Source organism: Ammospiza nelsoni, chromosome 23 (genome assembly GCF_027579445.1).
Source record: "Ammospiza nelsoni isolate bAmmNel1 chromosome 23, bAmmNel1.pri, whole genome shotgun sequence".
NCBI classification, from domain to species: domain Eukaryota; kingdom Metazoa; phylum Chordata; class Aves; order Passeriformes; family Passerellidae; genus Ammospiza; species Ammospiza nelsoni.
In genome coordinates this window covers 2,879,322-2,895,014 of record NC_080655.1, presented here as the reverse complement: position 1 = coordinate 2,895,014, position 15,693 = coordinate 2,879,322, and the positions used below count along the sequence as shown (strand labels likewise).

Sequence of the window (15,693 nt, the reverse complement as noted above, 5' to 3'; positions counted from 1 at the left end):
TTAACCCCAAAAGGCAACTGGATGAGCGTTTTCCGTCCCAAAATTGCCACCACCGCCACATGAGAGCCACAGAACCTTGTCACTGCTCAGAGCCCATGTCCCCAAGGTTCTGGCTCTGAAAAATCATTTTTTTAACCAAAAAGACAACAGAATGAGCATTTTCAGCCCCAGAAATGCCATCACTATCACGCAAGAGCCACTGGATTTTCTGGTTCTGAAAAAAACATTTTTTAGCCCCAAAAGGCAAAGGGATGAGCGTTTTCAGCCCCAGAAATGGCACCAGCAGCACGTGAGAGCCACAGCTCCTCGTGTCACTGCTCAGAGCCCGTGTCCCCTGCCCGGGCTGTGTCCCCACCCCGCTGCCTCATAAAGCAGCAGTGGAAACGCTCCAAATTTGGGCTCAGCCCCATCCTCGGCCGCCTCCGCCTTCTCGACACCTCAGCAGCAGAAAAACGCAAAGAGAGCTCAGGGCGCCGGAAAAGCTGCAAAATCCGCCCTGAGATGGAAGAACTTTGGTGGCCACAGGAGATTTGGGGAGGGGGAAGCTCCGATGGGCAGCAGGAGCAGGATGGGAATTGCCTGGTTTGTCCTTTCCCGATGGAAAATCCCCATCCCAAAGAGACCCCCAGACCCCAAATGCCGGTTTCCATCCCAGCACAGCCTTTGGGATGAGCAGGAGCTGGGACGTCCCGCTGTCCACCCAAACCAGGTGGGTGTTTGTCCATCCTCCACCCACCCTCAGCTCCCTGAAGGAGATTTCTCCTTCCCTGAAGGACAAACGAGCTCTGGAAACATCCAGAAATGTCACCATGGGGTCCGGGTACGGCGGTGACGTGTCAGTGACAGTGCCAACATCACGGAAACTCCCGTCACAGGAAGGGGTTGGGTCACCCCTCTGCTTGTGCCACCCCCATTTCCACCATGTCCCCTCTTCAGGGGTGTGGGACCCCATCCTGGTGTCCCCATGGAGGGATGTCCCCTCCTCACCCTTGGAATTCTCAGCACAGACACATTATGGGGTTTTTTGGGAGTGCAGCATCAACTTTCCATTTTTTAAGATGAAAAGGAGCAATCAAGGTCTCCAAGTTGAACCCTAAGGAAATTACAACCATTTTAACCAATTTTATCCCCAAAAGCCCCCAGCCTGCCTCTTCCAAAGGCCTCCAGGCCATACCCAGGGTTATTAATGAGGTGCACATTGCCCTGATGAATTCCTGCAGAGTTTTGGGGGCAAATCCAATCAGTCCCACTCTCCAAAACTTGAGGAAAGAGGGAAATTAGCAGGGATTCATCCCTAAATTCTCTCAAATGCAAGGCAGGGAGGAAAAGGGAATTCCTGGGTCAAGGGGAAGAGGAGGATCTGGGAGTCTCCATGGGATGCTCCATGTTCTCCATCAGGGATGTTTCCCATCCCCTATAAATCCCAGGATCCTTGTGTCCCAGGAAATGGGATGAGGACTAAACGGCAGATCTGCCCTCAGTGATTTTCCTGATTTTCCCATGGGATTGTCTTTCTTAGCCAAATCCAACCCATCCCCTTGGGGCTTGTCCTCCCTGTGTCCTCCAGGTGGGTGGGAATGGGGAAACAAAACTCCCAACAAAGCCTGAGAAGAGTGAGTCAAACCCCACACATCCCCTGTGGGCACTGGGATCAGGATCCATGCCCCACACACCACTGGGATCCATTGGGTCCATGCCCCACACATCACTGGGATCAGGATCTGTGCCCCACACATCACTGGGATCAGGATCCATGCCCCACACATCACTGGGATCAGGATCCATGCCCCACACATCACTGGGATCAGGATCCATGCCCCACACATCACTGGGATCAGGATCCTTGCCCCACACATCACTGGGATTGGTTGGACCTGTGCCCCACACATCACTGGGATCAGGATCCATGCCCCACACATCCCCTGTGGGCACCTGGATCCATCCCAACCTCTGGGACCCATCCCAGTTTCCCTTTGCATGGAGAATTTCCATCTCCCTCTGTTTTCCCACTACTCCAAGGGGGGTTCATCCTTTAGAATCCCAAAAACCAGCTGGGACCTTCTTTCCCAACCCCAAATCCAGGGATTCTGCCTCCCACGAGCCTGTGTGTGTGACAAAACCCAGCCAGGAGGTCCATAATTATCCAAATTAAACCCCATCCCTGGAACATAATTACCCAAACAAAACCCAATCCCTGGAACATAATTGTCCAAATAAAACCCAATCCCTGGAACATAATTACCCAAATAAATCCCAATCCCTGGAAGCAGCCGGATCCTTCCCTGGCCCGGGGCCACCTCTTTTCACAGCCACGACCCAAACACATTTTTCCTTTTGCTGTGGGGAGGGTTTGAAAAAAAAACCAAAAAACCCGGCTGAACCTCAGGTGGAACTTCCTGGCTGTGGGATTTATGAGGCGGGAATGATCTCATCAGGGAAGCGGAGGAAACTCCGCTGGAATTATTTCCAACCCCACAAAATCCCGGGAACAATCCCAGGAGGAGCCACGTGATGGCCCCGGGACCAGCGCTGGTCATTCCCGTTTCCTGGACTCCAGAGCAGATTTGGGAGCTTTGGGTTGGTTCTGCCACTTCAGGAGATAAATCCATAAGGAAAAGGGTCCTTGCAGCACCTTCGGCACATCCAGGGAATTTTATGGGGTTTTAGGGGAAGGGGATGCTCAGGAGAGGGAAATCAAGGCCAGGGAGAAGTCTGAGAGCACAAAGTTTCCTTCCCAGAAAATCACAGGTTTAAACCTCTAGGAAAAAGCAAAACCCTTTTTTTTATCCCCCTTTTCCTCTGCCCTTCCCATCCCTCCCTGCATTAAAACCCTAAAAAAACCCAAAATGTTCCCTCTTTAATAGAGGCAATCTTGGCACTCTGAAAAATGGGGATTTACCCTTTTCCCTTTATTTTTTCCGTATCAGAAATAAATATTAAAAGATGTTTTGGATCCAAAATAGAGGCAATCCTGGCACTCTGAATAATGGGGATTTACCCTTTTTCCCATTTTATTTTCCTGCATCAGAAATAAACTTTAAAATTGGATCCAAAATAGAGGCAACCCTGGCGCTCTGAATGATGGGGATTTACCTTTTTTTTTTTCTGCATCAGAAATAAACTTTAAAAGATATTTTGGATCCAAACCCCCATGGGTACTGAGCCTTTATCCCAAACCCAGCAGAGTTTGGGATCATCCCCATGACCCACAGAGGGGTTCTGGGGGCAGCTCCAGATCTTTGGGGATCTGGAGAAATCCTGAAATCCTCCAGCAGAAATCCCTGGAGCAGCTCCTCCACCCCCTTGCTCCCCCCAAGATGATGGGAAGGAAATTCAAAAAGTGACAAAACCCAGAGAAATAAGGAAAAATCTGCGATGAGGATGGGGGACAACTCACCCAAAAGCTGGCACGGCGAGCCTGGCACGGCGAGCCTGGCACGGCTCCCTCCTTGCCCTGCCCTGGCCCCAGAGCGGGGTTTATCGGCGTGGCCGATCTCGGTGGCGTTTTTGTGTCACTCGTGTCACTCAGCGTTTCCAGGCACGGCCGGGGGCGGGGGGCTCGGCTGAGGCGCCGAGCGCAAACGAGATTTTAATCAGGGATTTCAACCAGACTTGACTTGAAACCTGACTTTAGAGCAGAATTTCAAGCAGATTTTAGACCAGAATTTAAAGCGGGATTTAAACCAGAATTTAAAGCAGATTTTCCGATCGCCTGAGGGAGGGAGGGCCAAGATTTCCAATCCTTTTCCTGGCCCTATTGGGAAAAAAAAAAATCCCAAAGCAGGGCTCGGCCTCCTGCCCTGCAGCTCCCAGTGGGAGGGAAGCTCTTCTCAAACTCTTTTTCCATGGGAAACCCATGGGTGGAGTTGGAGATTTGCAGAACTTGGTGCTGGGTCCATCCCAGTCCCTTGAGTTTTATGAGATTTTAAACATTCTATTAATTCCTTATTTTTCCAGGTTTTTTGGGGTCCACTCCATGTCAAAACCCGTATCCATAACCCCCCATCTTTGAGCTTTTATGAGATTTTCAATCTTCCAATAATTCCTTATTTTCCAGGTTTTTGGGGAGTTCATCCCAGTCAACAATCTCCCATCCTTGAGCTTTTATAGCATTTCCCACCTTCCAATAATTCTTTATTTTTCCAGGTGTTTTGGGGTTCATCCCCTGTCAAACCCCATATCCATAACCCCCTATCCTTGAGCTTTTATGGGATTTTAAACCTTCGAATAATTCCATATTTTCCAGGTTTTTGGGGTTTCCATCCCATGTCAAACCCCACATCCACAACCCCCAACTCTCAACCTTTTATCGCATTTTCAACCTTCCACCAACCCGTTCTTTTTCCATCTTTTCCCATTTGCGGGCACCGATCCCCCTGGAGTTTCCCAGGATTGCTGGGCACACCCAGGAGCACCCAAGGGTGCTCAGAGCCAGCTCTGGGGTCTGTCACCAGCAGCACCCAAGCCCCCAATCGCACCCCAAAATCTTATGGGGCCGCGTTTCCGCCCCGCGGCCGCAGCCGGCAGCGCCCCGGAAACCTTTGGGGTCCCTGAAGCATCCTGAGCTGCAGCAAACACGTCCTCACCTCCAGATTGTCCCCAAAAGGGACATGGAGGGACAAAAGGGGACATGGGGGGACATGAAGACACTTCCCAAATTTGGGGTGCGGGGACTTCCGGATGTTGGGGTCGCTTCATGTTCCAGTAATGGGATTTTTTTATGGTTATTTGGGAGGTGCCCCAGGAGCCATCAGGGCCTTCATGAACTTCACTGTGAGGGAAAAGGTGCCACTGGCTGCTCCTCACCTGCCCCAAAATCATCTCCTGTCCCAAAATCATCTCCTGCCCCAAAATCATTCCCTGCCCCAAAATCATCTCCTGTCCCCAAAATCATCTCCAGCCCCAAAATCATCTCCTGTCCCCAAATCATATCTCCTGCTCCAAATCATCTGCCCCAAAATTATCATCTGCCTCAAAATCATCTCCTGACCCCCAAATCATCTCCTGACCCCCAAATCATCTCCTGCCCCAAATCATCCCCTGCCCCAAAATCATCTGACTCCCAAATAATCTCCTGCCCCCAAAATTATCTGACCCCCAAATAATCTCCTGCCCCAAAGTCATTCCCTTCCCCAAAATCATCTGTCCCCAAATCATCCCCTGTCCCCAAATCCCTCCCCAGATTCAGCCCTGACTCCGTTCCCGTTGGGCTCACAGGGGTCAGGGATGGATGGGTTGGATGAAACCCCTTGAGCAGAACATTTTTGTCCCCGTTTCCTCGCCCAGCCGGGGTTGTTTGGGTGCTGTTTGCCTGCTTTGGGGTGCGGGTTTGGGTTCCTGAGCTCATCCCCCACCTTGGGTGACACCGAGCATCCGCTGGCGGCGGCGCTTCCGCGGCCTCACGTGTGCCAGGAGCTGCAGGAGCGCCCAGCAGCCATTGCTGCCGCTATTTTGTCATTTTTTTGGGCATTATTTCAGCTCACAGAGACACCCCCTGGTTCTGGGGTTTGGCATTTGGGGTTTGGGACACCCCACTTCGCGTCCCGCTGCGGGATCCAAAGGGATTTGGGAGCAGCGAGTTCAGGATTGCAACAATCCCAAAGGGATGGATTTGGGGTTTGGGTCGCAACCCTCCTCTCCCTGTTGCGTTTGGGGGAATTAAAAACCAGCAAATTCAGCTCTGGGGTGGGCTCCTCACCTCGGGGGGAGCAGAGGGATTTGGGAATGAGGGATTTGGGAAGGAGAGTTTTGGGAATGAGGGATTTGGGGTGGTTTTCACTGCACGACAAAAATCCAGCACAGACCAGAAGTTTTGGGAACAAGGGGTTCTGGGAATGAAAGTTTTGGGAGTGAGATTTTTGGGGTTGTTTTCACCACAACAAAAATCCAGCACAGACCAGAAGTTTTGGGAACAAGGGGTTCTGGGAATGAGGTTTTTGGGAATGAGGTTTTTGGGAATGAGGGATTTTGGGGTTGTTTTCCCTGCACAACAAAATCCCAGCACACACCAGAAGCCACCTGCCCTCCCCATTTGGGATGGGATATCAAACTGAGCTCCCCATGTCCCACAGCACACGAGGGGTTCATGGTGTTGGTGGCACCTGTGTCACCCCCTGCCCTGTCCCAGTGTCCCCTGGGCCCTCTGAGCAGTGGGAATTGGCAGCTCTGGTCTCCAGGAAAACAAATGGATTTGGGGGGGGTTTTGGGGCTGTGTTTGCAGTCTGAGGAGTCCCAGGCTTCTGTGTTTGTTCCCTGGGCTGCACCAGCTCTGCCCAGCCCCCAGGATGAGCTTTTTTTTGGGGGGAAAACACACAAATCCCACATCCAAAAATGTGTTTTCCCCAGCCAGATTCCCAGCACGAGCCCGCAAACCAGAGGAAACCCAACAGCAAGGAGCCAGAACGGGATCCCAGAGAACCCAAATCCCTAAAACAGCCCCTAAAAGCAGCAAATCCTGCTCTGCCCTGCCCAGCCTGCAGCTGGGCTCTCCGGGGGACCTCCCTGCTCCTAAAATCCACACGGAAAACCAGCGGGACGGGGCTCCCCGCTGGAGCAGCCGCGCGGGGTCCGTGCCACCCGTGCCACCCCCGCCCGTCGCTGCCGCGGCTCCGGGCACGCTCCCGAGCCAGCCGTGCCCCGGGGGACCCCGCTTTCCGCTGGGCGTGAGAGGAGAACAATGGGGCCGAGCCCTCCATTGTTCCAGACAAAAGATAAGGCCGGGCTCTGGCATTCCCCAGCGCCCGCCCTGCTCGGGAGCTGCTGCTCCTTCCCGGCCCTGCCATTCCCAGGCTCTGCCGTTCCCGGTTCTGCCATTCCCCGGCTTTGCCATTCCTGGCTCTGCCGTTCCCAGGCTTTGCCATTTCCCAACTCTGCCATTCCCAGGCTCTGGTATTCCTGGTTCTGCCATTCCCCATTTCTGCCATTCCTAATTCTGCTATTCCCAGCTTTGCCATTCCCAGCTTTGCCATTCCCATTTCTGTCGTTCTCCAGCTCTGGCATTTCTGGTTCTGCCGTTCCCAATTTCTGCCATCCACAGGTTCTGCCATTCCCATTTTTGCCATTCCCAGGTTCTGCCATTCCCCATTTCTGCCATTTTTCAGCTCTGACATTCCCGGCTCTGCCATTCCCAGCTTTGCCATTCCCAGGCTCTGCCAGTCCTAATTCTGTCATTCCCAGGTTCTCCATTCCCCAGCTCTGCAATTCTCAATTCCTGCCATTCCCCATTCTGCCATTCCCCAGCTCTGGCATTCCCAATTTTGCCATTCCCAACTCTGCCATTCCCCAGCTTTACCATTTCCAGACTCTGCCATTCCCCATATCTGCCATTCCCCATATCTGCCATTCCCCATATCTGCCATTCCTAATTGTGCCATTCCAAATTTCTGCCATTCCCATCTTTGGCACTCCTGGTTCTGCCGTTCCCCATTTCTGCCATTCCTAATTCTAATATTCCCCCATCTTTGCAATTCCCAATTCTGCCATTCCCAATTTCTCTCAGTCCCCAGGCTCTGCCATTGCCCATTTCTGTCATTCCCCATTTCTGCCAATCCCAGGCTCTGCCATTCTCCATTTCTGCCATTCTCAGCTCTGCAACTCCCAATTTCTGCCATTCCAAATTTTTGCCATCCCCAGGGTCAGGGCAGCGAATTTTCCAAGCCATCCCCACAGCAGGTGACCTCTTGGGGCTGTTGGAGGCATCAGTCTGAAATATCTGAAATTTTGCCTCTCTGCAATGTAAAGCTCCGTTCCCAGGTCTGAAATATTTGAAATTTTGCCTCTCTGCAATTTAAACCTCCGTTCCCAAGTCTGAAATATCTGGAATTTTGCTTTTCTGTAGCTCCCTGAGCTGCAGGAGCCCGGGCAGTGCCCAGCACCCGGCAGCTCTGTGGGGGCCAGGGCAGACCCCGGCCCTGCAGGGGCTCCCTGGAGGGCGCAGGATGGGCTGGAAACACGGAGATGTTTTCCAGCAGAACTGTCAGAAACTGCATTAATTTATTTCCCTTCTGCGTGTTCCCCGCTGGGTTAAAGCGGGTGGGGAGCGCTGATGCATCGCGCAAAACTCCGGCCCGAGCTCCCTCCCTGTGGTGCGAATAAACCAAACCGAACCAGAACCCAAATCCAAACCCGAACCTGAATCCAAACCCCAACCAGAACCCAAACCGTAACAGAACCTGAACCCGAACCCAAATCAGAACCCAAACCCAAACCAGAACCTGAACCCGAACCTGAACTCAAACCCAAATCAGAACCCAAAGCCAAACCCGAACCAGAACAGGGACCAGGACCAGAACCTGAACCCGAACTCAAACCCAAACCCGAACTAGAGCCAGAACCTGAACCCAAACTCAAACCCAAACCCAAACCAGAACCAGAGCCTGAATCCAAGCCCGAACTTGAACTCAAACCCAAACCTGAACTCGAACCAGAATCTGGACCCGAACTCAAACCCGAACCTGAACTCAAACCTGAACCCAAACACAAACCCAAACCCAATCTGAGCTTGAACCCGAACCCAAACCCAAAAATGCTGCAGGGAGGAGCACGCAGAGCCCGGAGAGCCCGGCCCTGGTTCTCGGGGTGGCCGCGGAGCTGCCGGGACCCCCGGCCTGGGAGCGCCTGGCCCGGCTCGGCTCAGCCCGGCTCAGCTCGGCTCGGCTCAGCCCGGCTCGGCCCGGCTCGGCTCGGCTCAGCCCGGCTCAGCCCGGCTCAGCTCGGCTCGGCTCAGCCCGGCTCGGCCCGGCTCGGCTCGGCTCAGCCCGGCTCAGCCCGGCTCAGCTCGGCTCGGCTCAGCTCAGCCCGGCTCGGCTCAGCCCGGCTCAGCTCAGCCCGGCTCGGCTCAGCTCAGCCCGGCTCAGCCCGGCTCGGCTCGGCTCAGCCCGGCTCGGCTCGGCTCAGCTCAGCCCGGCTCAGCCCGGCTCAGCCCGGCTCGGCTCGGCTCAGCTCAGCCCGGCTCAGCCCGGCTCGGCTCGGCTCGGCTCAGCCCGGCTCAGCTCGGCTCAGCTCAGCCCGGCTCAGCCCGGCTCGGCTCGGCTCAGCCCGGCTCAGCTCGGCTCAGCTCAGCTCGGCTCAGCCCGGCTCGGCTCGGCTCGGCCCGGCCCGGGGGCAGCGCGGCTCTCCCGGCTCTGCCTCCCGCTGGGAGCGGCGGCTCCGGCAGCTCCGCGGCTCGTCTGGGGCTGCTCAGCTCCTCCCGAGCCTCAAAGCTCCTTTATTGTCATCCCTGATCCTCCTGAGCCCCCCAGATCCTCCCGAGAACCCCCAGGTGCTCCTGAGCCCCGCGGTTTATCCGGCCCTGGCCGGGTCTGCTCAGCTCCTCCTGAACCTCCAAAGCCCCTTCATTATCGTCCCTGAGCCCTCAGATCCTCCTGAGCCCCCCCAGATCCTCCTGAGAACCCCATAGCTTCTCCTCAGCCCCCCCAGATCCTCCTGAGCCCCCCCAGATCCTCCTGAGCACCCCCTCAGCTCCTCCTGAGCCCCAAAGCTCCTTCATTATCATCCCTGAGCCCTCAGATCATCCTGAGCCCCTGGATACTTCATTACCATCCCTGAGCGCCCAGAGCCTCCTGAGCCCCCCGTCAGCACCTCCTGAGCCCCCCAAACCCCTCTCTCCATCAGCTCTGAGCCCTCTCAGCTCCCCCATTAGCCCGGAACCCCCATTTCCCCCATCGAGCCTGAGAACATCTGCCCCATCAGCCCTGAGACCCCACGGACCCCTGAGCCCCCCCCAGCTCCTCGTGAGACCCCCCAGCTCCTCCTGATCCCCCCCAGATCCTTCATAATCATCCCTGAGACCCCCAGCTCCTCCTGATCCCCTCCAGATCCTTCATAATCATCCCTGAGACCCCACAGAGCCCCCAGCTCCTCTTGAGCCCCCCCAGATCCTTCACTGTCATCCCTGAGCCCCCCCTCAGCTCTTCCTGATGCCCCCAGATCCTCCTGAGCCCCACAGCTCCTCAATAATCACCCCCAACACCCCCAGCTCCTCCTGAGTCCCCCAAAACTTCTCCATCCCCATCTCTGATCCCCCCCTAGATCCTCCTGAGCCCCCCAAACTCCTCCATCCTCAGCCCTGAGCCCCTCCAGCTCCCCCCACTTTTCTCAGCCCCCCAAAAGCAGCAGCTCAGACCCCCCCTCTCTTTCCCCAGGGGTTCAGGCTTTAGGGGCTCCAGGATGCCAAATCTCTTTTCCAGCCCTGGGAACCCCGGCATGGGGAGCAGTGGAATTCTCCCCCGGAGCACAGAACAAAAGAGGGCAGCGGCTCCTGCGGGGCCCCGCGGGCTCGGGGCAGGCGCTGCCCGGCCGTGAGGGGATTGTTTTCCTCCAAAAAAAAAATGGGATTTTGAAGGAAAATGAGCGGCGGGAGTTTCCCCAGCACGGCCGGGACAGCAGGAGCGGCGCTGCCCCAGGGTGTTAAAGGTGGTCCCGACAGCGACCCCAGAAGGTGTTAAAGGTGGTCCCTGGGTGGTCAGAGCTTTTTTTGGAAGCTTTTTTGGGATTTCTGCCATCCCACGTGTGGGCACGGAGCCCTGGTGCCAGCTGGGAATGTTTGCAGGGGGATAAAGCTGGAACGAGCAGGAACAGTGACAGCACCCCTGAGCCCCCAAACCTGCAGGATCGGCTCTGAGGGACCCCTAAAAGTGATGCCAGCAGCTGCGGCCACCCCAACATCCCTGAAAGTTCGTTTGGGTTTGTTGTTTGTGGGTTGGGATCCTGGAGATGAGCACAGGGAGGGCTGGGACAGCAGCAGCTTCCAGAGATCAGGGCATCCCACAGATTCCCTCACACATCCCACAGATTCCCTCACACATCCCAGAGATTCCCTCACACATCCCAGAGATTCTCTCCACACATCCCAGAGATTCCCTCCACACACATCCCACCTGCATCCCAAAGATTCCCTCCACATATCCCACCTGCATTCCAGAGATTCCCTTCATCTGCATCCCAAGGAATCTTCAGATTCCCTTCATCTGAATCCCAGTGCATCCCAGAGATTCCTGTCACCTTAATCCCAGAGATTCCCTTCATCTGAATCCCAAAGATTCCCTCCACACATCCCAGTGCATCCCAAAGATTTCCTCCACCTGTATCCCAAAGATTTCCTAAACCTGTATCCCAAAGATTCCCTCCACCCATCCCAGAGATTCCTGTCACCTTTATCTCAGAGATTCCCGTCACCTTTATCCCAGAGATTCCTGTCACCTTTATCTCAGAGATTCCCGTCACCTTTATCCCAGAGATTCCCTCCACACATCCCACCTGCATCCCAAAGATTTCCTCCACCTGTGTCCCACAGATTGCTTTCATCCGAATCCCAAAAATTCCCTTCACTTTCATCCTAAAGATTCCCTTCACCTGTACCCCACAGATTCCCATCAAGTGTATCCCAGATTTCCATCACCTGCACCCCAAAGGTTTCCATCACCTGCATCTCAAAAATTCCTGTCACCTGTACCCCAAAGATTCCCATCAACTTCATCCCAAAGATTCCCTCCACCTGTATCCCAGAGATTGCCTTCATCTGAATCCCAAAGATTCCCATCACCTCCATCCCAGAGATTCCCTTCCCCTGTACCCCAAAGATTCCTGTCACCTGTACCTCAATAATTCCCATTATCACCTGTACCCCAAAGATTCCCATCGTCTCCATCCCAAAGATTCCTTTCCTCTGCATCCCAGAGATTCCCTTCATCTACACCCCAAAAATTCCAATCACCTGTACCCCAAAGATTCCCATCATTTTTACCCCAAATATTCCCTCCTCCTGTACCCCAAAGATTCCCATCATTTTTACCCCAAATATTCCCTCCTCCTGTACCCCAAAAATTCCCTTCCCCTGTACCCCAAATATTCCCTCCACCTCCATCCCACAGGGATTCTCTCTCCCACCCCCCATCCCCACCAGGAAAATCCCAATCCCTGTGCCCCAAATCCCAGCAATGCTCAGCAGGGATGGATTCCCCACCCTTTTTGGGGGGTTCAGACCCCCCCAAAACCTCACCTGGGGGATTCAAACCACCCCAAAGCCACCTTCACCCCACGGCTGCTCTGCCCTGAGAGCCCCGGTCCCAGCTGAGCACAAGGGAACCCAGAAAACGCCAAAATTAAAAATAATCCCAGTGCTGGAGCAGATTTACTGTACCCCTCTTTTCAGGGACCCCAGAAAAGACCAAAATTAAAAATAATCCTGCTGAAAATTTGGTTTCAACATGCTCCTCTTCCCAGGAGCGCCAGCAAACCCCAAAATTAAAAATAACCCCAGAGCCAGAGCAGCTTTAACATGCTCCCCTTCCCAGGGACCCCAGAAAATCCCAAAATCAAAGATGACACCACTGAAAAAGCAGTTTTCATATGCTCCTTTGCCCAAAAACCCCAGAAAACCCCAAAATTAAAAATAATCTTGCTGAAAAATTGCTTGCAATGTGCTCCCGTTTTGGGGGACCACAGAAACCCCCAAAATTAAAAATAAGTCTGCTGAAAATTTGGTTTTAAAATGCTCCCCTTCCCAGGAGTGCCAGCAACCCCCAAAATTAGAAATAATCCCACTGAAAAAGCAGTTTTAACATGCTTCCCTTTTTCTGCACACCCCAGAAACCCCCAGAATTAAAAATAACCCTGCTGAAAATTTGGTTTTAAAATGCTCCCCTTTCCAGGAGTGCCAGCAAACCCCAAAATTAAAAATAACCCCAGTGCCAGAGCAACTATAACATGCTCCCCTTCCCAGGAACCCCAGAAAGCCCCAAAATTAAAAATAATCCTTCTGAAAAATTGGTTTTAAAATGCTCCCCTTCCCAGGGACGCCAGCAAAAATTAAAAATAACCCCAAAACCCCAAAATTAAAAATAACCCCATTGCCAGGGCAGCTTTACCGTGCTCCCTTCCCAGGGACACAAACGCTTCCCCTGCAGCCCATAAATGAAATTTAAGCCCCTGGAGCACATAACTTTACGAGCTGCTCCACGTCCCCCACCCCAGCCTGGCAGGGCACAGATCCCCCCCTGGCCTGGAGGAATAATACTAATAATGGACATTTCGGCAGGGAGACAAAAAGTCCAGAAATTCTCCCCTCAGGACATCTCCAAGCCTGGGATAAACTTCGCTGTGAGACAGATTTAGGGAGAGGGGAGGGTGGAGGTAAAAAAAGCAACGGGGGAGCTGAGATTTTCCAAGAGAGAAAAAAAGAGATTTAAAAAAAAAAAAAAAAAAAAAAAAGGTATTTTTTAAAAAAAATTTGGATTAAAAAAAAAAAGGGGGAATTTTAAAAAAATTGGGATTTAAAAATTGGATTTTAAAAGAATCGGGATTTTAAAAAAATCGGGATTTAAAAAAGAAATGGGATTAAAAAAAATTTGAATTAAAAAAATGGGATTAAAAACCATGGGATTTTAAAAAAACAAAAAATTGGGATTTTTGGTGGCGGTTTTTGGTGGCATGGGAGGGGCATAAATCGGTGTGAAAGGAGAGGATGGTGAGGGTGAAAATGTGTCAGGAAAACCTGTCCTGAGCCTGGCGCGGTTGTTAAAGGCTCAAAGGCCGGCTGCTATTTTTAACAGCACAAAAGCACCCGAAAATCGCCTGGTTTTGAAAAGAAAAGAGAAAAAAAAAGATTAAAAAAAGAGACTGAAAAAGTAGTGTATCGGTGTCACCGGAATGGATCCTCCGAATGAAATTGAACGGAGAGAGGAAACTGCAGGAATTACAAACAGGAGTTATCGGCTCCATAGGGGAGGGAGGGACCTTATCGGGGAAAAAAAATCCCATTAACCGAGTTAATTCTCCTTTTTTCACACCCCGAATCCATCACTGCCGCTTTTCTTGGGGAGTTTTCCGAGCCCGAGGTGCTCAGGAGCCTCCAGAACATTTTCCCTGGAAATCGCTCATCAGAGGTGGAAAGCGCGGAAAATTTCTGGTTTTTCGCCTTTTTCGCCCCAAATCCTCCCCTTCAGGACCACGCAGCTCCCGCGTTTCCCTTCCCCGCTCAACTTTGCCGGGTTGAAATCGCTGAGATTAAATTTTTCCGCTCTCGAGGGGTGAAAAAACCCCAAATTTCCCCAAATTTCCCCCAATCCTGCAGGACCATCCCCGCTGTGGGGTCTTCCCCGGCCCGGGGATGTCGCTGTGATGGTGACAAGGTTTGTGTCCCCTCAAAGCGACAGAGATCAGCGCTGTCCCCGCTCCCAAAGCCTCTGTCGCGACAGTGTCGCGGTGTCGGAGCCTCTCGCCACCCGCGGGTGACACCGGCCGGGTTCTCCTGTGTCGCCTGTGCCCGGGGTGGGTGCACCCAAAGTGTCGCTTGTCCCGTGGGGACAGCGATGGAGGACGGGACAAGAGGTGGCGACAACGGGGACCCCAACGCGCTGCGGGCGGGCACAGCCGTGTCCCCCCAAAAGCCACCAACCCCGGGACACGCGCGGCTCTGTCCGTCCGTCCGTCTGTCCTGCGCACCGTGGGGACACCGTGGGGACACCGTGGGGACACCCCTGTCCCCATGTCCCCAAATCAACGAGCGGGGACCGCCCTCTGTGTCCGCACAGACCCCGGAGCGGGGATTAACCCCTCACCTGCCGGGTTTAACCCTTCTCCTGCCGGGTTTAACTGACCCCTCTCCTGCCCGAATTAACTCCTCCTCTCCTGCCGGGTTTAACCCCTCTCCTGCCGGAATTAACCCCTCTCCTGCCCGAATTAACTCCTCCTCTCCTGCCGGGATTAATTAACCCCTCTCCTGCCGGGCTCCCCGGAGCTGCGTGGGGCTCTCGCAGCGGAGTTCACAGCCCCGAACTCCGCGGGGCTCAGCGGGGCCGGCCCCGGGCCCCTTTTCCCCTTTTCCCTTCTCCTTCTCAAGCCCAGGGGTTTTGAGGGGGTTCTCCCGCTCCGTTCCCTCAGCCGCGACTCCTGAGAGTGCTCCCCGACCCCCGAGGGTGCTGGGCACCCCGGGGCTGTATCGGTGCCCCCCGGGCTCTGCCGGCTCCCCTCGAGGCTGTGCCGGTTCCCCTCGAGGCTCTGCCGGTGCCCCCCGAGCCCTATCGGTACCTCTGGGGCTCTATCGGTGCCCCCGGGCTGTGCTGGTGCCCCCCGGGCTGTGCCGGTTCCTCCCGGGTTGTGTCGGTGCCCCTCGGTCTGTGCCGATGCCCCTCGGGCTGTGCCGGTTCCCCCCCGGCCGCACTCACAGCCCCGCTGCGCTGAGCCCCGGTGCCGCCTCCGCCGGGGCTGCCGGTGCCGCTCCCGCCCCGGTGCCGGTCCCGGTCTCACCCCGGTGTCGGTGCCGCTCCCGCCCCGGTGCCGGTGCCGGTTCTGCCGCCGCTGCCGCCGCCACCGCCTCAGGTCCGCTCCATGTCCCCAGCGCCTCCTCTGGGAGCTGCCCCGGCGCCGGGCGGAGAGAGGGAGCGAGGAGGAGGAGGAGGAGGAGGAGGAGGAGGAGGAGGAGGAGGGCCCCGCTCCAGCCAGCCAGCAGCCGCCTCCGGGGCGGCCCCGCGCCCGACCCCTCCCCTCAGAGCCCCCGGCCCACGTGTGACAGCGCCGGGGCTCCCACGCCGTGCCCGGAGCTCCGCGCAGAGCCCTGACCCCCCCAAAGGCTGGGGGGCACTCGGAGGGGTCTGGGGGGACACCCCAAAACCCCCCCAGCACCCCGGGGTGGGCAGGCACCGAGCGGAGCCCCCTCGCTCCCAGCCGTGCCTGGGTTTTCGAGAGACCACCCCA

At 54.9% G+C, this 15,693-nt stretch overlaps 1 protein-coding gene across 1 annotated transcript in view; it reads right to left on the bottom strand.

The window, feature by feature from the left end:
- SOX13 (SRY-box transcription factor 13) overlaps nt 1–15,263 on the bottom strand; it is a 29,691-nt gene extending 14,428 nt beyond the window's left edge. The window contains exon 1 of the mRNA XM_059488023.1: nt 15,247–15,263. The gene's annotated coding sequence lies outside the window, so the exon portion shown is untranslated. The remainder of the gene's footprint in view (nt 1–15,246) is intronic.
- Nucleotides 15,264–15,693: the final 430 nt, after the last annotated feature.